The sequence below is a fragment of the Somniosus microcephalus genome, chromosome 3, assembly GCF_052327205.1.
Source record: "Somniosus microcephalus isolate GS21.2 chromosome 3, FLI_Smic_1.0, whole genome shotgun sequence".
NCBI classification, from domain to species: domain Eukaryota; kingdom Metazoa; phylum Chordata; class Chondrichthyes; order Squaliformes; family Somniosidae; genus Somniosus; species Somniosus microcephalus.
In genome coordinates, this window is record NC_140989.1 from 181,164,905 (window position 1) to 181,188,426 (window position 23,522).

The 23,522-nt window shown below is 46.4% G+C and overlaps 1 protein-coding gene across 2 annotated transcripts in view; it reads left to right on the forward strand.

Moving 5' to 3' along the window:
• The window catches only part of LOC147121610 (1-acyl-sn-glycerol-3-phosphate acyltransferase delta-like), a 342,875-nt gene that overhangs the window by 86,443 nt on the left and 232,910 nt on the right, over positions 1–23,522 (forward strand). Inside the window, exon 1 of one of the 2 annotated variants that reach the window (XM_085981990.1) lies at positions 17,802–17,905. The exons of the other annotated variant lie outside the window; for it this stretch is intronic. The gene's annotated coding sequence lies outside the window, so the exon portion shown is untranslated. Of the gene's footprint in view, positions 1–17,801; positions 17,906–23,522 lie in introns of those variants that run through there. 2 annotated transcript variants of the gene reach the window in all.

Genomic DNA, 23,522 nt, shown 5'->3' on the forward strand with positions numbered 1-23,522 from the left:
CTCTGGGGAGTCAGGAGGTGAGACACTTGCCGCAGAATACCAAGCCTCTGACCTGCTCTTGTTGCCACAGTATTTATGTGGCTTGACCAGTTAAATTCCTGGTCAATGGTGACCCCCCCAGGATGTTGATGGTGGGGGATTCGGCGATGGTAATGCCATTGAATGTCAAGGGGCAGTGGTTAGACTCTGGCTTATTGGAGATAGTCATTGCCTGACACTTCTGTGGTGCAAATGTTACCTGCCACTTAACAGCCCAAGCCTGAATGTCGTCTAGGTCTTGTTGCATGCGGGCATGGACTGCTTCATTATCTGAGGATTTGTGAATGGCACTGAACACTGTGCAGTCATCCCCATTTCTGACCTTATGTTGGAGGGAAGGTCATTGATGAAGCAACTGAAGATGGTTGGGCCTAGGACACTGCCCTGAGGAACTCCTGCAGCATTGTCCTGGGGCTGTGATGATTGTCCTTCAATCACCACAACCATCTTCCTTCGTGCTAGGTATGACTGCAGCCAGTGGAGAGTTTTCTCCCCGATTCCCATTGACTTCAGTTTTACTAGGGCTCCTTGATGCCACACTTGGTCAAATGCTGCCTTGATGTTAAGGGCAGTCACTGTCACCTCACTTCTGGAATTTAGCTCCTTTGTCCATGTTTGGACCAAGGCTGTAATGAGGTCAGGAGCCGAGTGGTCTTGGCGGAACCCAAACTGGGCATCGGTGAGCAGGTTATTGGTAAGTGCCGCTTCATAGCACTGTCAATGACACCTTCCATCACTTTGCTGATGATTGAGAGTAGGCTGATGGGGTGGTAATTGGCTGGGTTGGATTTGTCCTGCTTTTTGTGGACAGGACATACCTTGGCAATTTTCCAGGTAGTCAGATAGATGCCAGTGTTGTAGCTGTACTGGAACAGCTTGGCTAGAGGCGTGGCTAGTTCTGGAGCACAAGTCATCAGCATGATAACCAGGATGTTGTCAGGGCCCATAGCCTTTGCTGTATCCAGTGCGCTCAGCCGTTTCTTGATACCACGTGGATTGAATCGAATTGGCTGAAGACTGGCTTCTGTGATGGTGAGGACCTCAGAAGAAGGCTGATATGGATCATCCACTCGGCACTTTTGGCTGAAGATGGTTGCAAACGCTTCAGTCTTGTGTTTTGCACTCACGTGCAGGGCTCCGCCATCATTGAGAATGGGGATATTCATGGAGCCTCCTCCTCCCGTTAGTTGTTTAATGGTCCAACACCATTCACGACTGGATGTGGCAGAACTTCAGAGCTTTGATCTGATTCATTGATTGTGGGATAGCTTAGCCCTGTCTATAGCATGCTGCTTCCTCTTTTTAGCATGCATCTAGTCCTGTGTTGCAGCTTCCCCAGGTTGGCACCTCATTTTTAGGTACGCCCGGTGCTGCTCCTGGCATGCTCTTCTACACTCCTTATTGAACCAGGGTTGGTCCCCTGGCTTGATGGTAATTGTAGAGTGAGGGATATGCCGGGCCATGAGGTTACAGATTGTGGTGGAATACAATACTGCTGCTGCTGATGGTCCACAGCGCCTCATGGATGCCCAGTTTTGAGCTGCTAGATCTGTTCTGAATTTATCCCATTTAGCACGGTGGTAGTGCCATACAATACGATGGAGGGTGTCCTCACTGTGAAGACGGGACTTCGTCTCCACAATGACGTGCGGTGGTCACTGCTACCAATACTGTCATGGACAGATGCATCTACGACAGGTGGATTGGTGAGGACTAGGTCAAGTAGGTTTTTCCCTCGTGTTGGTTCTCTCATCACCTGTCACAGGCCCAGACTGGCAGCTATGTCCTTCAGGACTTGGCCAGCTCGGTCAGTAGTGGTGCTACCGAGCCACTCTTGGTGATGGACATTGAAGTTCCCCGCCCAGCGTACATTCTGCGCCCTTGATACACTCAGTGCTTCTTCCAAGTGGTGTTCAACATGGCGGAGTACTGAATCAGGGAGGGCGGTAGGTGGTAATCAGCAGGAGGTTTCCTTGCCCATGCTTGACCTGAAGCCATGAGACTTCATGGGGTCCGGAGTCAATGTTGAGGACTCCCAGGGCCACTCCTTCCCAACTGTATACCAGTGTGCCGCCACCCCTGGTGGGGTGACTATGAAGGTATGAGAGTAGAATTGACTAAAGTGGACTAGGAAAACAGATTAAAGTGTAAGACGGTACAAGAGCAGTGGTCTACACTCAAGGAGATATTTCACATCTTTCAAGATAAATATATTCCACTGAGGAAAAAGGGGAGTAAAAGAAAAGACAGCCATCCGTGGCTTAGTAAAGTAATAAAGGATAGTATCCGACTGAAAACAAGGGCGTATAAAGTAGCCAAATCTAGTGGGAGGATAGAAGATTGGGAAGCATTTAAAAGCCAGCAAACAATAACTAAAAGATTAATTAAGAAAGGGAAGATAGATTATGAAAGTAAACTAGCAAAAAATATAAAAACAGATAGCAAGAGTTTCTACAGCTATATAAAAAGAAAAAGGGTGGCTAAAGTGAACGTTGGTCCCTTAGAGGATCAGACCAGGAAACTAGTGGTGGGGAACATGGAGATGGCAAAGACGCTGAACAAATATTTTGTATCAGTCTTTACAGTAGAGGACACTAAAAATATCCCAACACTGGACAAACAGGGGGCAATGGGGGGGAAGGAGCTAAACACGATTAAAATCACTAAGTAGATGGTACTCGGTAAAATAATGGGACTTAAGGCGGATAAATCCCCCGGACCTGATGGCCTACATCCTAGGTGTAGTGTATGTACCTTTAAGAGAGAACTACTTTTACAGCTCCTGTATACTGTAGTACCGGCAGTGACCACACCTGTATATAAGCCTTGAGCATGCCTCTGTACCCCCAGTCTTGAGACTACCCTACTCCAGCAAACACCTGTTGATTGTTAAGTTACAGCATCCGTGTAGTTATTGAAAAACATCATACTCTCAGAATCACAGATCTAACAGTGGCGACGAGTGTCAATTCGAATCTACCTGCAACTCAGCATTTCCCTTCATGGATTCGCTCCGGGAGGGCGGTGGAAGAAAGTTGAGGCCAGAAGCACGGGCGTTGACCACGAGCAACCGCCCAGTTGTCCGGCAGAGAGTGAACATCGCAGGGGAGGCTGTGGAGAGCCGGGCTTGGTTCCCCAGCCACGACGATCAGCAACAGACTGACGACAGGTACAGCGTAGACCCTTCCCGGACAGCGGCAGCTGGAGCCGACCGACGGCAGAGAAAAAGCCGAGCAGCGTCGACGGGGAAAGATAGAGGGTGAAGCGCACAGGGCGCAGCTGGGGGTTGAAAACCGAGCGGCGTCGAGGAAAAACAAAAAGGAGAGAGGGTAAAGCAGCAGCCGGGTTCAGGACCGAGCGGCGGAAACGGGAAAGGCGCACAGAAAAAAAAAACGCGCAGAGCACAGCCAGGATTCAAGGGCTGAACAGTGTCCATGGGGAGCAGAAGGGAGAGCGCGGGAGACGCCATTGAGCTGCGGAGAAGAAGGAAGAGCGCGGGAGACGCCATTTTTAGAAGCCGCAGCGGAGAAGAAGGGCGAGCGCAGGAAGAAAGGAAAGCGCGGGAGACACCATTTTGTGCCAGCAGAGAAGAAGGGAGAACGCAGGAGAAGCCATCTTTGACAGTTAAATCACACCCAGGGATGCCGAAGAGTAGCAGTATCTCTATGTTCGACAATGAAGTCGAAGATTGGGTGACATATGTGGAACGTATTGAGGTGTACTGCAGGGCGAATGAAGTGCCAGATGCTAGGAAAGCACTGATTTTGTTAAATTCCATGGGTGCAAAAACTTATGGGTTACTGCAAAACCTAATAACCCCAGAGAAGCCCGTGAATAAGAATTTCGAAAACATAGTAGAAATCCTACAGGACCACTTAAACCCCACACCGCTGCTGATAGCAGAATGATTTAAGTTCCATAAAAGGAACCAACACAAAGATGAAAGCAATGCTGAGTACTTAACGGAACTGCGCAAGCTATCGAAACACTGCCAGTTTGGAGTGGGACTAGCAGATACATTAAGGGACAAGTTTGTGTGTGGGCTTCAAAGTGAAGGAACCCAGAAACGGCTTCTATCAGAAAAGGATCTTACGCTGGACAAGGCTTTCAGTATGGCAGTATCACACGAAGCAGCCGCAAGGGGCGCTGCAGAGATACAATGGAGACCGCAAGAATATGGCACCAATGAAATGTCCTATGGAACAGGGACGTGTTATCGCTGCGGCAGAACAACACACGACCAGAAGGATTGTTGGTTCAAGGACCAAGCGTGCAGACAGTGTGGAAAAGCAGGACACATAGCAAGAGTCTGCAGGTCTGGGAAGAAAACCAACAGCAAGAAATCTCCACAGGAGAAGTACAAAAAGGTACATAAGGTGATGGACAGTAGTTCAGATGAACAGAAAAGTGATACAGACTCTGGAAGCAAGGAGCTGGGTTGTCTGAAACTACATAAGGTAACCAAAATGGAGGATCACCAGACTATCTGGGTTACACTCAAGATAGACGGAGTCCAAGTGAAAATGGAATTGGACACAGGATCAGCCCTAACAGTCATAAACCAAAGGGACTACAAGCGGCTATTTTCACATATACCCTTGAAAGCTACAGAGATTGTCTTGAAGACGTACACGGGGCAAAAAGTCTACCCTAAAGGAAAAATAAGGGTGAAAATGATATACAAAGGCCAGGAAATACCTAAAATGGACTTATATGTATTGCCAGATGGAGGACCACCACTGCTAGGACGTGAATGGATCCGGAAGATACAATTAGATTGGCATTCCATACAGGCACTGAAGGTTGAGGCCAAAAAGGATGATGACGTCACACCTGGACGACTGTCAAAAATGCTAACTGACGCAAAAGAAGTGTTCCAGGAGGGACTCGGAACATTAAAAGGCATAGCAGCAACGATTAAAATAGAGGAAAATGCAAGCCCAAAGTTTCTTAAGGCCAGACCAGTGCCTTATGCGATCAGACCAGCCGTCGAAGCAGAGCTGGAAGGGTTGGAACGTTCAGGAGTACTGTCCAAAGTAGACTGGAGCGAGTGGGCTACACCCATCGTTCCTGTAATGAAGAGGTCGTTGAGTAATACGCCTGGGGAACCAAAGAATGTCCGCATCTGTGGGGATTTTAAGGTGACAGTGAACCCAGTCCTTCACACGGTACAATATCCGCTTCCACGAATTGCGGATATTTTCACCTCGCTATCTGGAGGTAAATGCTTCACCAAAATTGATCTAGCCCAGGCGTACTTGCAAATGGAGGTGGAAGAAGCCTCAAAACAATACCTCACGATCAACATCATAAAGGTCTCTACCAATACAACCGGCTGGTGTTCGGAGTAGCATCGGCTCCGGCTATTTGGCAAAGGGCGATGGATCAAGTCCTGCAAGGGATTCCAGGGACCCAGTGTTATTTGGACGACATCCTGGTCACGGGCGAAAATGACAGTGATCACCTCGCCAACTTGGAGAAGGTGCTCACCAGATTAAAGGAATATGGGCTACGAGCTAATTGCCACAAGTGCAAGTTTTTCCAGAAGCAGGTCTCGTATTGTGGCCACGTCATCGATGAAGAGGGGTTACATAAGTCCCCTGAAAAGATTGAGGCAGTAGTCAAGGCTCCAGCACCGGAAAATGTGTCACAACTGAGGTCGTTCCTCGGGCTGGTAAACTACTACCATAAGTTCTTACCAAATTTGTCTACGGTATTACACCCACTGAACACCCTACTGCAAACAGGGGTACCATGGAAGTGGAATGACGAACGTAAACGAGCTTTCCAGAAGTGCAAAGAATTGATCACATCAAAAGAGATGCTGGCCCATTTCAACCCAGCACTACCAATTCGTTTGGCATGTGATGCATCACCCTACGGTATTGGAGCGGTGCTGTCGCACAAATTCCCAGACGGGTTGGAGAGGCCAGTAGCCTTTGCGTCTCGGTCTCTAACCTCAGCCGAGCGCAACTATGCCCAGATTGACAGGGAGGCCCTCAGCCTAGTATGGGGAGTAAAAAAATTCAACCACTATCTGCATGGGAAGAAGTTCACCTTGCTGACTGACCACCAACCACTTGTCTCCATCTTTAATCCTAAGAAGGGCGTTCCAGTAATGACTGCACAACGGTTACAAAGATGGTCCCTGTTTCTAGGGGCGAATCAATATGAAATAGAATATAAAGGCACGAAACAGCATGGAAAGGCTGATGGGCTATCACGCCTGCCACTGCCTACTGTGGAGGAAGCACCAGCAGTGGACCCTATCGAGATATTTTATTCGTCAATAATTGAACGATTGCCAGTAACGAACGCGGATATAGAGAAGGAGACCCGCAATGATCCGACGCTGTCTCGGGTATATGATTTGACGGTGAGGGGATGGCCAACACATGGCGACTCACTGTTGCCAGCATTCTCATCCAGAAGAGAACAGCTGTCAGTATGCCAGGGGACAGTGATGTGTGGATCCAGAGTGGTGATTCCACCCAAGTTAAGGGAGAGAGTGCTAAATGAGCTTCATGAAGGTCATCTGGGGGGAGTAAAAATGAAAAGCCTTGCTAGGGCTTATGTGTGGTGGCCAGGAATCGATCAACAAATCGAGGACCTAACCAAGAGCTGCTCAGGATGCCAGAAGGTCCAAAATGCACCACCACATGCCCCTCTACACCCATGGGAGTGGCCCTCCTCTCCATGGCAGCGGGTGCATATTGATTTTGCTGGTCCATTCATGGACTCAATGTTCTTAATAGCAGTGGATGCTCATTCAAAATGGCCTGAGGTGATAAAAATGTCCTCAACCACTACAGAGAAAACGATTGCAGTCCTACGGACCATATTTGCCAGAAACGGCTTGCCAGAGCAGATTTGCTCTGATAATGGACCACAGTTTGTGTCCGAAGAGTTTCGGAAATTTATGAGAAGGAATGGGGTAAGGCATTACACATCCGCCCCATATCATCCAGCCACAAATGGATTGGCTGAGAGGTTCGTACAAACCTTTAAAAAGGCGATAAAGGCCATGTGCGATGATGAAATTCCACTACAGCATAAGGTGGACAATTTCTTATTAGCCTACCGAAATGCGACACATGCAGTTACCAACCAGACCCCAGCCATGATGTTCTTTAACCGAAGGTTGAGACCTCGTCTGGATTTGCTCAGACCAAATGTGCGAAGAAATGTTGAGGATAAACAATTCCAGCACGTCAATGAGAAGCCGACAAGGAGCTTCAACGTAGGACAATCAGTCTTGGCCCGTGACTACCGAACAGAGAAATGGCAACCCGGAACGATATGCACAAGGCAGGGGCCATTAATGTACACAGTGGATGTCGGGGAGAACATTGTGAGACGCCACGTCAATCAGATCTTAGTGTCACAGGAACGAGTCAACCCCATGTCTCGCGTACCTGGGGATGAACCCGACATACCAGTACCATCTACCTCAGAACCAGTAGCAGTGGAAACCGATTGCTGAATCCGTGTGTTAATGGAGACACGGAATGCAGGAGTTGATTTAAAAAGTGTTTACTGAACAAAGTCTGGAGGTGAACTAACTATACAAGACGCTATACAGGCTTATATACCCAAGTGGTCACTACCGGTACTACAGTACACAAGGGCTTCAAAAAAACATAGTTCCTCTTAAAGGTACATACACTACAATTCCACTCCTTTTAGATAAATAGTACATAACATTTTAAGTAATCATTAAATAACATTTTTACAAGAACAATAATCTGCACATTTGCTGAAGTTAATCAATTACAAATTCAGTCTCTCTGGAGGCTTCCTGACTCGGTCCGGATAACGCCTCGGTGGTATAGTAGGTTTCGGTGGTGTAGTAGGTTCTTTTGGCAAGGTCGATTCAGCTTGAAAGCCAGTGTCAGGTTCATCTGGTTCCAGTATCACCGGATCGGAGGTAGATACTATGGGTATCTCTGCTTCATTATTAGGTGTATAGAGTTGTGGTGTAGGTTGTCCCTTTTCGGATGACTCTATGATCTGGTCAGCATGGCGCCTTATTATGCTTTCTCCAATGTCCACGGTATACATCAGCGGTCCTAGTCGTGTGCAAATAGTTCCAGGCTGCCATTTCTCGGTACGGTAGTCCCGGGCCAAAACTTGTTGACCTATCTGGAAGGTTCTAGTTGGCCTTTCATTCATGCCTTGAAATTGCCGGTTCTCTACGTCCCTTCTGATGTTTGGCTTGATCAAATCCAGCCAGCATCTTAGTCTTCTATTGAAAAACATCATGGCGGGGGTTTGGTTTGTAACCACATGTGTTGCATTCCTGTACGCAAACAAGAAGTTATCTACCTTATGTTGTAGTTTTATTACTTCATTACCCATGGCCTTTATGGCCTTCTTGAAGGTCTGGACAAACCTTTCAGCTAAGCCATTGGTGGCGGGATGGTATGGGGCGGACATGTAGTGCTTAACCCCATTGTTTTTTAAGAACTTCCTGAATTCTTCGGATACAAATTGCAGTCCATTATCAGAACAGATCTGTTCAGGCAGCCCATTCCTGGCGAATATGGTCCTTAATACTGTGATGGTTTTTTCCGTGGTGGTGGAGGACATCTTTATTACCTCCAGCCACTTGGAGTGTGCATCCACCGCGATTAAGAACATTGAGTCCATAAATGGACCAACAAAGTCGATATACCCTTTGCCATGGAGATGAGGGCCACTCCCATGGATGTAGAGGGGCTTGTGGTGGGGCGTTTTGGACCTTCTGGCATCCTAGACAGCTCTTGTTCATTTCTTCGATGTCTCCATCGATACCTGGCCACCACACAAACGCTCTGGCTAAGTTCTTCATTTTCACTCCACCCAGATGCCCCTCGTGAAGCTCCTTTAGCACTTTATCCTGGAGTTTGGGTGAAATCACCACTCTGGATCCACACATCAAGGTTCCTCGGCACACTGACAGCTGTTCTCTTCTTTGCAAGAATGCTGGCAACAGTGTTTCGCCATGTGCTGGCCATCCCTTCACCATTAAATCATAGACTCGTGAGAGAGTCGGGTCATTTCTCGTTTCCTTTTCAATGGTAGAATTTGTCACTGGTAGACATTCCACTGTGGTCGAGTGGAACATCTCCACTGGGTCCACTGTAGGTGCCTCTTCTACCGTTGGCAACGGTAGGCGCGATAAACCGTCAGCATTCCCATGCTGTTTTGTTCCTTTGTATTCTATGTCATATTGGTGTGCCCCTAGGAAAAGGGACCACCTCTGTAGCCTTTGTGCTGTCATAATGGGAACGCCCTTTTTAGGGTTGAATATGGAGACGAGGGGTTGATGGTCAGTCAACAAGGTAAATTTTTATCCGTGTAGGTAATGATTGAATTTCTTCACCCCCCACACCAGGCTGAGTGCCTCCCTGTCGATCTGGGCATAGTTACGCTCAGCTGAGTTCAATGAGCGTGACGCAAAAGCTATCGGCCGCTCCGAGCCATCAGGGAATCTATGCGATAATACCGCTCCCACGCCGTAAGGGGATGCATCGCACGCCAGTCTGATTGGCAGTGATGGGTTGTAATGAGCCAACACTTCCTTGGACGTGATCAAGCCTTTGCATTTATGGAAGGTACATTTACAGTCTTCGCTCCATTTCCAAATTACTCCCGTTTGTAGCAGTGCGTTAAGAGGGTGCAGAACCGTTGACAAGTTCAGTAAAAATTTATGATAGTAATTTATTAATCCCAGGAACGACCTTAATTGTGAGACATTTTCAGGCGCTGGGGCTTTTACGACCGCTTCAATTTTTTCAGGTGACTTATGCAACCCTTCTTCATTAATGACATGGCCACAATATGATATTTGTTTCTGGAAAAATTCGCACTTGGGGCGATTTGCTCATAGGCCCCGTTCTCTCAGCCTCGTGAGCACCTGCTCCAAATTGGCAAGGTGCTCGTTGTCGTTTTCTCCTGTTACAAGGATGTCGTCTAGGTAGCATTGAGTCCCCGGAATCCCTTGCAGGACTTGCTCCATAGCTCTTTGCCAGATAGCTGGAGCTGATGCTACTCCGAAAACCAGTCGATTGTACTGGTACAGGCCTTTGTGTGTATTTATCGTGAGATAGTTTTTAGAGGCCTCCTCAACCTCCATCTGTAGATATGCCTGTGCCAAGTCAATTTTGGTGAAACGTTTCCCTCCGGATAGTGAGGCGAAAATATCTTCTATCCTCGGAAGAGGATACTGTACCGTGTGAAGAACCGGGTTTACAGTCACCTTGAAGTCCCCACAGATGCAAATTTTTCTCTGTTCTTCAGATTTATCATTATTCAACATTTTTTTCATGACCGGGACGATGGGTGGTGCCCACTCGCTCCAATCTACCTTGGATAACACGCCTGCTTTTTCCAAATTCTCCAGCTCTGCCTCGACTGCTGGATGAATTGCATATGGCACCGGTCTTGCCTTAAAAAACTTGGGAATTGCCGCATCTTCCACTTTTATTGAGGCGGTGGCGCTTTTCAGGGTTCCTAGTTCCTGTTGAAACACTTCTTTGGCGTTAGCCAAGATTTCTTTTAATCGTCCAGGTATGGCGTCATCATCATTTTTTTTCTTACTGGTCACCGTCAGTGCCTGAATGGAGTGCCAGTCTAAACGTATCTTTCTGATCCATTCACGTCCCAACAACGGTGGACCACCATCTTGCAGAACGTATAAATACAACTTCTGTATTTCCTTGCCGTTGTATACAACAGGCACCCTTATTTTCCCTCTGGGGTATACTTTCTGCCCCGTATATGTCTTCAAGATAATGGATGTGTCTTTCAAAGGTATATGCGGAAATAGCCGCTCGTAATCCCATCGACTTATGACGGTCAGAGCTGATCCTGTATCTAGCTCCATTTTAACTGGGGACCCCGCTATCGTGAGGGTAACCCAAATGGTCTGGTAATCTTCTTTGGCAATTACATTATGTAATTTGAGACAGCTTAGTCTCTTGTTTCCGGAGTCGCTATCGCTCTTCTGGTCTTCGGAGCTACTGTCCGTCATCATTTGTACCTTTCTGTACTTTTCCTTATTGACCTTTTTACTGTCAGCGGATTTTTTTCCAGATCGGCATACACGTGCAATGTGTCCCATCTTTCCGCATTGCCTGCATGCTTTGTCCTTGAACCAGCAGTCCCTCTGGTCATGGGTGGATCTGCCGCAGCGATAACATCCCTCGAAACCCCGTGTCATTTCATGGGTGCCGAAGTCCTGTGGCTTTTGCTGTATCTCTGCAGCTCCTCTTGCTGCTGCTTCGTATGATACAGCCACACTGAAAGCTTTGTCCAGTGTCAAATCTTTCTCAGAAAGTAGTCTTTTCTGTGTTCCTTTGCTTAGGAGACCACAGACGAATTTGTCTCGTAGAGAATCTGCCAGTCCTGCCCCGAATTGGCAGTGCTTTGACAGCTTTCGTAATTCGGTGAGGTAATCAGCGTTACTTTCATTCTTGTGCTGATTCCTCCTGAAGAATTTGAATCGTTCCGCTATCAGCAGCGGTGTTCAGTTTAAGTGCTCCTGTAGGGTATCAACAATCTCCTTAAAATTCTTGTCCATCGGTTTGGCTGGAGTGATCAAGTTTCATAACAGCCCGTATGTCCTTGCGCCCATCAGATTTAGAAGTACCGATGCCTTTTTATCATCCGCTACTTCATTTGCCTTGCAATATACCTCCACTCTTTCCACATATGTGGTCCAATCCTCTATATTACTATCGGAAGCAGTAATATTGCCAGTCTTAGGCATCCTGAAAATCAAAAATGGCGCCTCCTGCGCTTTTCCTTCTTCCCTGCCGAGTCAAGATGGTGCCTCCCGCGCTTTCCCGCCGCTGCCGCTGCTGCCAACGCTGTTCTCCGCGGTTCCCGTTGCGACCTGCAGCTTTTCGCGGTATTTATATATATATATTTTTTCTTTTATTTACACATATATTTTAAACAGTTTCTCCGTCACTTGGAGAATCGTTCCCGTCGGACCCTCTGGGACTTTCCCCTCCCTCTGCTCGGTCCAAACGCCGACCTGCTTTGCAGCGCCGGCCGTCTCCTGAGTGCTCCACCCTCTGTCTCTGTTTGCTTCTGCTTTCCGACTCGCTGCCCGGCCCCGCTGCAGAGCCACCCGATCGAGCCCCAGCCCGCTGCCCAGGAAGGATCAGTGCACTGCCTGCCACCAGCCCGTTTAGCTGGTGAAACCACGTTTTTTTTTTCTTCGACCTTCGTCTGAGGAATCGATCTCCTTGAGGTGCTGCCGAATTGCAGGTAAGTTCGTTTCTAACTCGTCGCCACTGTTGAATCCATGTGTTAATGGAGACACAGAATGCAGGAGTTGATTTAACAAGTGTTTACTGAACAAAGTCTGGAGGTGAACTAACTATACAAGACGCTATACAGGCTTATATACCCGAGTGGTCACTACCGGTACTACAGTACACAGGGGCTTCAAAAAAACATAGTTCCTCTTAAAGGTACATACACTACAATGATGAACTAACCGACGAAAAGTGTCCAGAATCGCCTCCGCACCAAGAACAAGAACCTCAGGAAAGGCGCTATACCGAAAGGATCAGGAAGCCGCCCCAAAGACTGAATCTATAAATGGACTATTGTTGTTTAATGTACATGTTAAAGTGTTAATTGTTATTTGAATATTATGGGTACTGCTAATCTAAAAGGGGAGGAATTGTAGTGTATGTACCTTTAAGAGAGAACTACTTTTACAGCTCCTGTATACTGTAGTACCGGCAGTGACCACACCTGTATATAAGCCTTGAGCATGCCTCTGTACCCCCAGTCTTGAGACTACCCTACTCCAGTAAACACCTGTTGATTGTTAAGTTACAGCATCCGTGTAGTTATTGAAAAACATCATACTCTCAGAATCACAGATCTAACACTAGGGTCTTGAGAGAAGTGGCGGTAGGGATTGTGGATGCATTGGTGATTATTTTCCAAAACTCCCTGGACTCAGGAAAGGTCCCAGCAGATTGGAAAACTGCTAATGTAACACCCTTATTTAAGAAGGGAAGTAGACAAAAAGCTGAAAACTATAGACCAGTTAGCCTAACATCTGTGGTTGGCAAAATGTTGGAGTCCATTATTAAGGAAACAGTAACAGAGCATTTGGATAAACATAGTTTAATAGGACAGAGTCAGCATGGTTTTATGAAGGGGAATTCATGTTTGCCAAATTTGCTCAAATTCTTTGAGGACGTAACATACAGGGTGGATAAAGGGGAACCAGTGGATGTAGTGTATTTGGACTTCCAAAAGGCATTTGACAAGGTTCCACACAAAAGATTACTGATCAAGATAAAAAATCACAGGATTGGGGGTAATATACTGGCATGGGTGGAAGATTGGCTATCTAACAGAAAACAAAGAGTTGGGATAAATGGTTCGTTCTCAGGCTGGCAATCAGTAACTAGTGGTGTTCCGCAGGGGTCAGTGCTGGGACCCCAACTCTTTACAATCTATATTAACGATTTGGAGGAAGGGACCGAGTGCAACATATCCAAGTTTGCCGATGATACAAAGATGGGAGGGAAAGCAGTGAGTGAGGAGGACATAAAAAACCTGCAAAAGGACATAGACAGGCTAAGTGAGTGGGCAGAGATTTGGCAGATGGAATATAATATTGGAAAGTGTGAGGTTATGCACTTTGGCAGAAAAAAATCAAAGAGCAAGTTATTATCTAAATGGAGAGAAACTGCAAAGTGCTACAGTACAAAGTGATCTGGGGGTCCTGGTGCATGAAACACAAAAAGTTAGTATGCAGGTGCAGCAGGTGATCAGGAAGGCCAATGGAATCTTGGCTTTTATTGCAAGGGGGATGGAGTATAAAAACAGGGAAGTCTTGCTGCAGTTATACAGGGTATTGGTGAGCCCACACCTGGAATACTGCGTGCAGTTTTGGTTTCCATATTTAAGAAAAGATATACTTGCTCTCGAGTCAGTTCAGAAGGTTCACTCGGTTGATTCCGGAGATGAGGGGGTTGACGTATGAGGAAAGGTTGAGTAGGTTGGGACTCTACTCATTGGAGTTCAGAAGAATGAGAGGCGATCTTATCGAAACATATAAGATTGTGAGGGGGCTTGATCGGGTGGATGCGGTGAGGATGTTTCCACTGATGGGTGAAACTAGAACTAGGGGGCATAATCTTAGAATAAGGGGCTGCCCTTTCAAAACTGAGATGAGGAGAAACTTCTTCACTCAGAGGGTAGTAAATCTATGGAATTTGCTACCCCAGAGAGCTGTGGAAGCTGCAACATTAAATAAATTTAAAACGGAGATAGACAGTTTCCTAGCAGATAAGGGAATTAGAGGTTACGGGGAGAGGGCAGGGAAGTGGACGTGAGTCTAGATTCAGATCAGCCATGATCCTATTGAATGGCGGAGCAGGCCCGAGGGGCCGTATGGCCTAATCTTGCTCCTACTTCTTATGTTCTTATGTCTGTCCTGCCGGTGGAACAGGACAGACATACCCAGGGATGGTGATGGAGGAGTTTGGGACACTCAACACTCCCTCAGTGCTGCACTGGAGTGTCAGCCTAGATTATGGCCTCAAGTCCTGTGTCTGAATTATGACAGGACGATGCAATCTTTATGATAATTGGTAAAAGAACCAGAGGGGAGATGAGCAGAATTTTTTTTTACACAACAAGTTGTTATGATCTGGAATCCACTGCCTGAAGGATGGTGGAAGCAGATAAAGTAATGCTTTATGACATTGTGGTAAACCTGCAGCTGAATGGGAGTACGTCATTGACCGTGACTGAGGCTATAGGAATGAAGGGGAATGAGGTGGGTCAGATAAAGCCTGGAGTTCGGACTGGTAAAATCTCTGTGAGGGCAATTAGGGATGGACAATAAAGGCTGGCCTTGCCAGCGACATCCACATCCCATAAACTAATTTTAAAAAAGTTCCTCTGTCAATCTACAGAAAGCACATAGCTGTACACGTTAGGTTTTTCTCCTGTAAAAGAGGATCAGTGATCGCCCAAGGGCAATTCCAGTGTAATTCTGTCAAGCGCAAACCAAAATAAATTTTGTGTAGGGATAACTGAACTGCCTCTGAATGATTTTATTTATCAGGTTGGTGCAGAATAAGTGTCAATGTCCTAATATTTAATACAAGTTCAAAACGTTAAAGAGATAGTTAATGTCCTAATATCTAATACAAATTAAAAGCATTACCTTCCCCAAGTAATCATTCTTCATGTGTGAGCTTACACATTGTGGGGTTAATTTTCAACTGGAGTGTGAAATCAACGTTGTGGTTTGGGATCTCGTTATAGAAACTGCCCAATTTTCCTTTCCATTGCTTAACACCAGGGGGTAATTTTCAACATTTCTCGTCTGAAAAACAGGCGGTTTGAAAACCGTGTGCACCCATTGGAGGCCCAGGGCCCACCTGTTGCAGCTTTTGGGCAGGCCTGTAAATGGGTGAGTAGCCCACTGCCTGAAATAGTGCACGCTCCACCCGGTTGTACCAGGCGTTGAGTGGCCTAACCAGCGGTCCTTAAAGGGACTGCTGGAGGCCGCTCAAGAAAAGGCCCAGGAAACATTCCTCCTAGCCCCACAAAAAAAAACCTCCGGCCTGTTCAAGGCCCCCACTCTGCCCCCAAAATTGTCTATCCCTCTCCAGGCCAGATGCTGCCGGCTGGCTCGCTGCGGGAGCCAGCTGAGTTCCTACTCTCTCAGGACTGGCGAGCTGCAGTATCTGCAGCTCGCTGGCAGCATGCTAATGAGGCCTCAAAATGGCACTGACCTCTCGCTGGCACAAACAGGCAGGTGGAGCAGCTGCCCCTCTGACATTGCACTCGTTTGGGTCTATACTAGAAAATGCCACCCGACCACCCGCCCCCCCCCCCCCCCCCACCCCAGAAACTTAAAAATGTATTAAAATTATAAATAATACTGCAAAATAATTACATTGTTAGGGTACTTGAATGCTTGTGCACTATGTGTAGTAAAATGAAGTGTTCCTGCTTTAGCCGTTTTTCTGTCTTTTTTACCCCTTCGCTCGACAAGGAGGTCTGATGCCATTGGTGGCAGTTATTGAGATCAGCGAACTCAGCACAGAACAGGAATCAAACCCGGGGACCTTGTGATCTGTGTGGCTTTAGTGCTAAAGGAGAAAAACTTGCAATTATATGCTGCCTTTCATGACTTCAGAACATCCGAATGCACTTTACAGCCAACAAAGTACTTTTGAAGTGTCGTCATTGTTGTAATGTAGGAAACGCAGCAGCCATATTGCACACAGCAAGGTCCCACAAACAGCAATGTGAAAATGACCAGATAATCTGTGTTAGTGATGTTAGTTGAGGGTTAAATATTGGCCATTACACCAGTGAGAACTCCCCTGCTCCTTGAAATAATGCCATGGGATCTTTTACGTCCACCTGAGGGCAACCAGGGCCTCGGTTTAATGTCTCATCCAAAAGACAGCACCACCAACAGTACAACACTCCCTAAGTACTGCACTGGAGTGTCAGCCTAGAGTTTGTGCTCAAGTCTCTGAAACGAAGTTTGAACCCACAACCTTCTGACTCAGAGGCAAGAATGCTACCACTGAGCCATGGCTGACATAGCTAATAATTACTTTACCCACCAGACCATCCAGGAACTTTTTGGGTTTTCAGTATTTATTTTTTCTCCTTTTTCTCTGGAGGCTTTCTGTACCACATACATGGTGTTGAAGATCCAATGAACTGTGCTACCCTGATCTCCGTGAAACCAACTTGAAATTCTTACAGATATACAAAAAAGGAATTGCACTAGAACAAAACTTAATTAATTAATGCATTTCTAAATATGTTTTGAAAAGCACAAAATGCACATTTTCACATGCTTCACATTCTCCCTGAAGGGAATTCAAGATTTTAATGATGGGGAGGAGGATTGAGGGTTAGATGTTATCTCTTCAACATTCCTGTAATTTGAAAGCAGTTGTAAATCCCCCAGAATGACATATTTGCCCAAGTTTAGTGCCTGCTGTGTAGTTTAACATATTATACATGAGTGCACAAAGCAAAAATAGATAGAAAAGACAAATCTGCTGAAATAATGGATTTGTGCATGACAGCATGATCAGACAACCCAAACATGGCCCCTTGGGTCACACGGGCCATGGCCAGGGGGGGAGGGGACTCATAGGCCAGGAGTTTCCTCAGCCCTGGGATGGGATTCACCAAGTGAAAGAGGCATATCAGCACCCATCCACCTCAGCCAGCAGAAGTGGGGCCCACCTGGGTCTCCAGCCTAATCGGCCCCGTCGCAAGGGGGGAGGGGACTTTGAAATTATTCTGCTGTGGTGGTATTGAGTGGCTGACCTCTGCCACCTCTCCCACCTCCAGCTCTGGCGTGCGCCCGACTGGTGCTTGCTTGAAGTTTTTTTTTACTGATTAGTGTAAGGGTGCGCTCTGTCATCAAAGCAAGGTGTCTAGACAGGGACAGAGGCAGTATAACTTACAGAATGTTTTTATGTGGAGAAGGGAAGGGCAGGAGAATGAAGAAATGAGCTGCAGTTTAAACACATGTGAAACTGAGTCCAGAGCTGCCTGCTGTTTGCAGGGACTATGGTGGAAAAAAAACATGGGCCAACCTCCAAGGGGGAGGTAGGGGAAGAATGAATCATAGAGAACAGAAGCACCCCATACACGCCACGCTAAATCAGAGCTTTAAAAGGAAGTGACATACAGTGGGGAGAGACGTCAGCTGAGAACACATTTCTCCTCCAAGCCCATCCCCTGGGTGGAGTCCGTCTTCCTACAGCAGTGGTTGACTTTACTGCTGATTGAAACAGTGAAACAGTTTTTTCTCTGCGCTGCTGGGACACACGTGCCAAGGTCCACTTGTTCAAAGGTATGTGAATTAGTTACGATTAGTGTATTTACACAGCACATTTTCTGCTGCTTGCATATTGCTTGAAAAGCTTGTTGGATGTCAAAGCACGCAGCTAGTCGAGTAGTTAGGAGGTAAAAGGGTACGGAAGGACTGGGTTATATACCTGTGCTCCAGTGTGCCTGGGGAAACATGAGTTGGATAACAACAATCGATCATATCGCAAACAGGATAGAGGCACATAATGGGCAAAGCATCTGCACTGATTCTTCACAGTACAGAAGAGGGGGTTACTGTTAGCAGTAAACGTGTCTGATTAATCAATCCAGCTATGCTGGCTGCTTTATATCATCCTTTTCTGTTGTCATGGTTGCAGCCAAGTACTGTCAAAAGGTTTTGGAAATGCTGCAATTGTTCCATTGTGGTAATAGTATCTGAATCCTGAAAAGCACAGCGGTTCAAATAGAGAAAACCACATCACATTTGTACTTTCATTTTCTTCCAAGGGGTGTGCTTGTTGCTACAGCAACTGTTTACAGCTGCTTTCCTAAATGTGCTTTTCCACTTCAAGAGGCCTTTGCTTACAGCGAAGTAATTGTATTTTTCTTTTTAATATTCTGCTCTTTTTAAAATCTCCAGGAAGTAATGTATTTATAATAATCACTAATGACTACAGATTTTACTGATATGAAAGTGAAACAATTCAATTAGTTCCAAGAAACAAAATACATAGGATCAACAGCCCCAGCCAGCCTTTGGCTGCTGAGTTTCCTTCATGATTTATAAATGTAGGTGCTTTCCATAACACATTCAGAATAAAATAATATTCAATAATTATTAACCATGTAAAAGTATCAATAGTTCTGTGTGGGAAGGGATTTGAAAGCTATTGTCTCATATTAGAAGTGGCTTGAGGTCAAGTATCGTCCAAATCTTGCTGGAAAAATAACGAGTTCATGACACATTAATGTGCAAATTGGCCAGCAAGTTCAGGCAAAGAAGAAATACGCCATGAGTTGTGAATTGCCACAACTTGCTGGTTAATTTACGGCACTCCACCGTTTGCTTTGCACAAACGGCATCTTGCCCTTAGCCTCCCCGTTATCCTTAAGCACTTGCTGGATGTGCACATTAATTGCCCATTAAACTCGCTGCAGAAAGTTAGGACTCGTACTTAACAGCGTACCCTTTTAACGATGTGATCATTATTAATGCAATACTAATCAATCTCCCCGGCCCAGAAAGGGAACAATTTAAACTGTTCAATTTAATTCCTACATGTCATAAATTGATCTTAGAGATTTAAAAATGTCAAATTTTTAATTTTTTCTTTCTTTTCCTTTCTGTATCTTTTTCTCACTCTCTCTTAATCCAGTCTTTCTTTCCTTCTCTTTATTTCTGTTTCTGTACCTGATTTGATTCTCATTCACCCTCTGTCTCTGTTGTTTCTCTTTTTTTTCTCAATCCTTAAATCTCATCGGTTAAAGAGATAGATTGTTGGTCCCATCGTTCACCAAGGTCCCAGATGTCCCGTTGTCCTCAGTGCGCCATTATCAGCTCGCACTTCCAGCAAGTTACTGGGCAAAAAATTAACTAACTGAAGGGAGCAGTAAAAAGGCTAAGTAATGACGCATGCTGCGAGATTCCCCACTCCAGCAAGATTTAGGCCTATATGTTGGAGATCTGAGGCCCTGTGTGTTATGGAGAGGTTGGATGAGGATTGATACTCAGCATCTTAATCTCAACCACATTTCGTTGAACTAACTTGATGGAATTTTTTGAGGAGGTAACAAAGAGGGTCGAAGAGGACAGCGCGTTTGATGTAGTCTACATCGATTTTTAGAAAGGCTTTTGACAAGGTCCCACATGGCAGCTTGGTTACAAAAGTAAAAGCTCATGGATGTATTGATTTCTTTGTGGGTTCAATGACGAGACATTTATGAAAGAGAATGTCTTTTAATCTAAAGTCTGTTCAACTCTCTTTATACAGCATTACAGGAGACACGATGCTAGGGATCCATCTAAAACGAAACTGAAACCAAACTCAACTGCTTGTCTCTGTCACATGCCCTCTGCTGGTCAGGCATAAGTAATCAATACATGCAAACATGCTGGTAAGGCATCATAATCAAACAGGCAAATACCATCACTATTTGCTGATATCATTACAATGGAATCCAAGGGAAAGTGGCAAGTTGGATCCAAAATTGGCTCAGTGGCAGAAAGCAAAGGGTAATGGTCAATGGGCATTTTTGTGACTGGAGGTTGTTTCCAGAGGGGTTCCGCAGGGCTCAGTACTAGATCCATGCTTTCTGTGGTACAGGTACACTATCCCTTATCCGAAAGCCTTGGGACCAGCTGAGTTTCAGTTTTCGGAATTTTTCGGATTTCAGAAGGTATTATTATAAGACTGGGAAATTTGTATTTAATATAAATTTTAAAAGTTCAGGCTACCTCTTGCGACTGTTCCGTGTCTCATTCCCCTTCCTGCTTCTCTGGAAAGCCGGATATCGGCTGACTCCTACTAAGCTGGCCCGCAAATCAGGTCGGGGGTCGGGTCGGGTGGGGGGGGAGAAAAGAATATCGGACGGGCCGCGGTTCAGGTCGGGGGGGGGTCGGGTCCGGGGGGGGGAGAAAAGAATATCGGACGGGCCACGGTTCGGGTCGGGGGGGGGGTAGAAAAGAATATCGGACGGGCCGCGGTTCAGGTCGGGGGGGGGTTGGGTCGGGGGGGAGAAAAGAATATCGGACGGGCCGCGGTTCGGGTCGGGGGTCGGGTCGGGGGGGGGGAGAAAAGAATATCGGACGGGCCGCAGTTCGGGTCGGGTCGGGTCGGGTCGGGGGGGGTGGGGAGAAAAGAATATCGGACGGGCCGCTGCAGCTATCGGACGGGCCGCTGTATTGTTGGGTTCACTCTCCCGGTACCTCCTTCACACTGCCCGGCTCGGCCTGCAATCTTCTACCCAGGAGGGAACTCTGTGACCCTCTGCCCTGCTCAGCATAAGTCATGCGCCACTCTGGTCACGTCTTGCGCACAACTTACGCTGAACGAAAAAACTTTCGGTTTTTAGAGGTTTTCGGAAGTTCGGGTAAAGGATAGTCTACCTGTATATTTCAATGATTTAGACTTCAATGTAGGGGGCATGATTAAGAAGTTTTCAGATGGTACAAAAATTGGCTGTGTGGTTGATAATGAGAAAGAAAGCTGTAGACTGCAGGAAGATATCAATGGACTGGTCAGGTGGGCAGAAAAGTGGCAAATGCAATTCAATCTGAAGAAGTGTAAGTTAGTGCATTTGGGGAGGGCAAACAATGCAAGAGAATACACAATAAATGGTAGAATACTGAGAAGGGTAGAGGAACAGAGGGACGTTGGAGAGCATGTCCACAGATCCCTGGAGGTAGCAGGAGAGGTAGATAAGGTGGTTAAGAAGAAATATGGGATACTTTCCTTAATTAGCCGAGGCATAGAATATAAGAGCAGCGAAGTTGTGCTAAACTGTATAAAACACTACAGCTAGAGTACTGTGTACAGTTCTGGTCACCATATTGCAGGGAAGATGTGATTGCACTAGAGAGGATACAGAGGAGATTTACGAGGATGTTGCCAGGACTGGAGAATTTTAGCTATGAGGGAACATTGGATAGGCTGGGGTTGTTTTCTTTGGTACAGAGGAGGCTGAGGGATAACTTAATTAAGGTGTATAAAATTATGAGGGGCCTAGATAGAGTGGATAGGAAGGAGTTATTTCCTTTAGCAATTAGGTCAATAACCAGGGGGAATAGATTTAAAGTAATTGGTAGAAGGATTAGAGGGGAGTTGAGGAGAACATTTTTCACGCAGAGGATGGTGGGGGTCTGGAACTCACTGCCTGAAAGGGTGGTAGAGGCAGAAACCCTCATCACATTTAAAAAGTACTCGGATGTGCACGTGAAGTGCGGTGGCCTACAATGCTACGGACCAAGAGCTGGAAAGTGGGATTAGGTTGGATAGCTCTTTTTCGCCCAGCACGGACACAATAGGCTGAATGGCCTTCTTCTGTGCTGTAAACTTCTATGATTCTATGAACTCTAGGTACTTCCCTCCAGAGAAGCTTGGAATATAAGACAAATAAAGAACTTGTATTTACATAGCACCATACCATATCTCTGAGAAGCATGTCAAAGTGCTTCACACAAATTGCTTTCTTTGTTACAGCAAATATTGCAGCCAATTTGTGCACAGCAAGATTCCACAAACAGCTATGAGATGAATGACCATCTGGCTACGGACATGGCAACGGCACACCCAGCCCAGTCGACCCTGCAACATCTGGGGACTTCTGCCAAAATTGGGAGAGCTGTCCCACAGACCAGTCAGGTTGTTGACATAGACATACTCACAGAATCATACCTTTCAGCCAATGTCCCAAACTCCTCCATCACCATCCCTGGGTATGTCCTGTCCCACCGGCAGGACAGACCCACCAGCGGTGGTGACAAAGTGGTATACAGTCGGGAGGGAGTGGCCCTGGGAGTCCTCAACATTGACTCCGGACCCCATGAAGTCTCATGGCTTCAGGTCAAGCATGGGCAAAGAAACCTCCTGCTGATTACCACTTACCACCCTCCCTCAGCTGATGAATCAGTACTCCTCCATGTTGAACACCACTTGGAAGAAGCACTGAGAGTAGCAAAGACACAGAATTTACTCTGGGTAGGGGACTTTAATGTCCATCACCAAGAGTGGCTCGGTAGCACCACTACTGACTGAGCTGGCTGAGTCCTGAAGGATATAGCTGCCAGTCTGGGCCTGCGACAGGTGGCGAGAGAACCAACACGAGGGAAAAACCTACTTGACCTCTGTTAGATCCATGATTCTGAAAGTATGATGTTTTTCAATAACTACACGGAGGCTGTAACTTAACAATCAACAGGTGTTTACTGGAGTAGGGTAGTCTCAAGACTGGGGGTACAGAGGCATGCTCAAGGCTTATATACAGGTGTGGTCACTGCCGGTACCACAGTATACAGGAGCTGTAAAGGTACATACACTACAATTCCTCCCCTTTTAGATTAGCAGTACCCATAATATTCAAATAACAATTAACACTTTAACATGTACATTAAACAACAATAGTCCATTTATAGATTCAGTCTTTGGGGCGGCTTCCTGATCCTTTCGGGATAGCGCCTTTCCTGAGGTTCTTGTTCTTGGTGCGGAGGCGATTCTGGCCCCTTTTCGTCGGTTAGTTCATCGGTTTCCACTGCTACTGGTTCTGAGGTAGATGGTACCGGTATGTCGGGTTCATCCCCAGGTACGCGAGACATGGGGTTGACTCGTTCCTGTGATGCTAAGATCTGATCAACGTGGCGTCTCACAATGTTATCCTCGACATCCACTGTGTACATTAATGGCCCCTGCCTTGTGCATATCGTTCCGGGTTGACATTTCTCTGTTCGGTAGTCACGGGCCAAGACTGGTTGTCCTACGTTGGAGCTCCTTGTCGGCTTCTCATTGATGTGCTGGAATTGTTTATCCTCAACATTTCTTCACACATTTGGTCTGAGCAAGTCCAGACGAGATCTCAACCTTCGGTTAAAGAACATCATGGCTGGGGTCTGGTTGGTAACTGCATGTGTCGCATTTCTGTAGGCT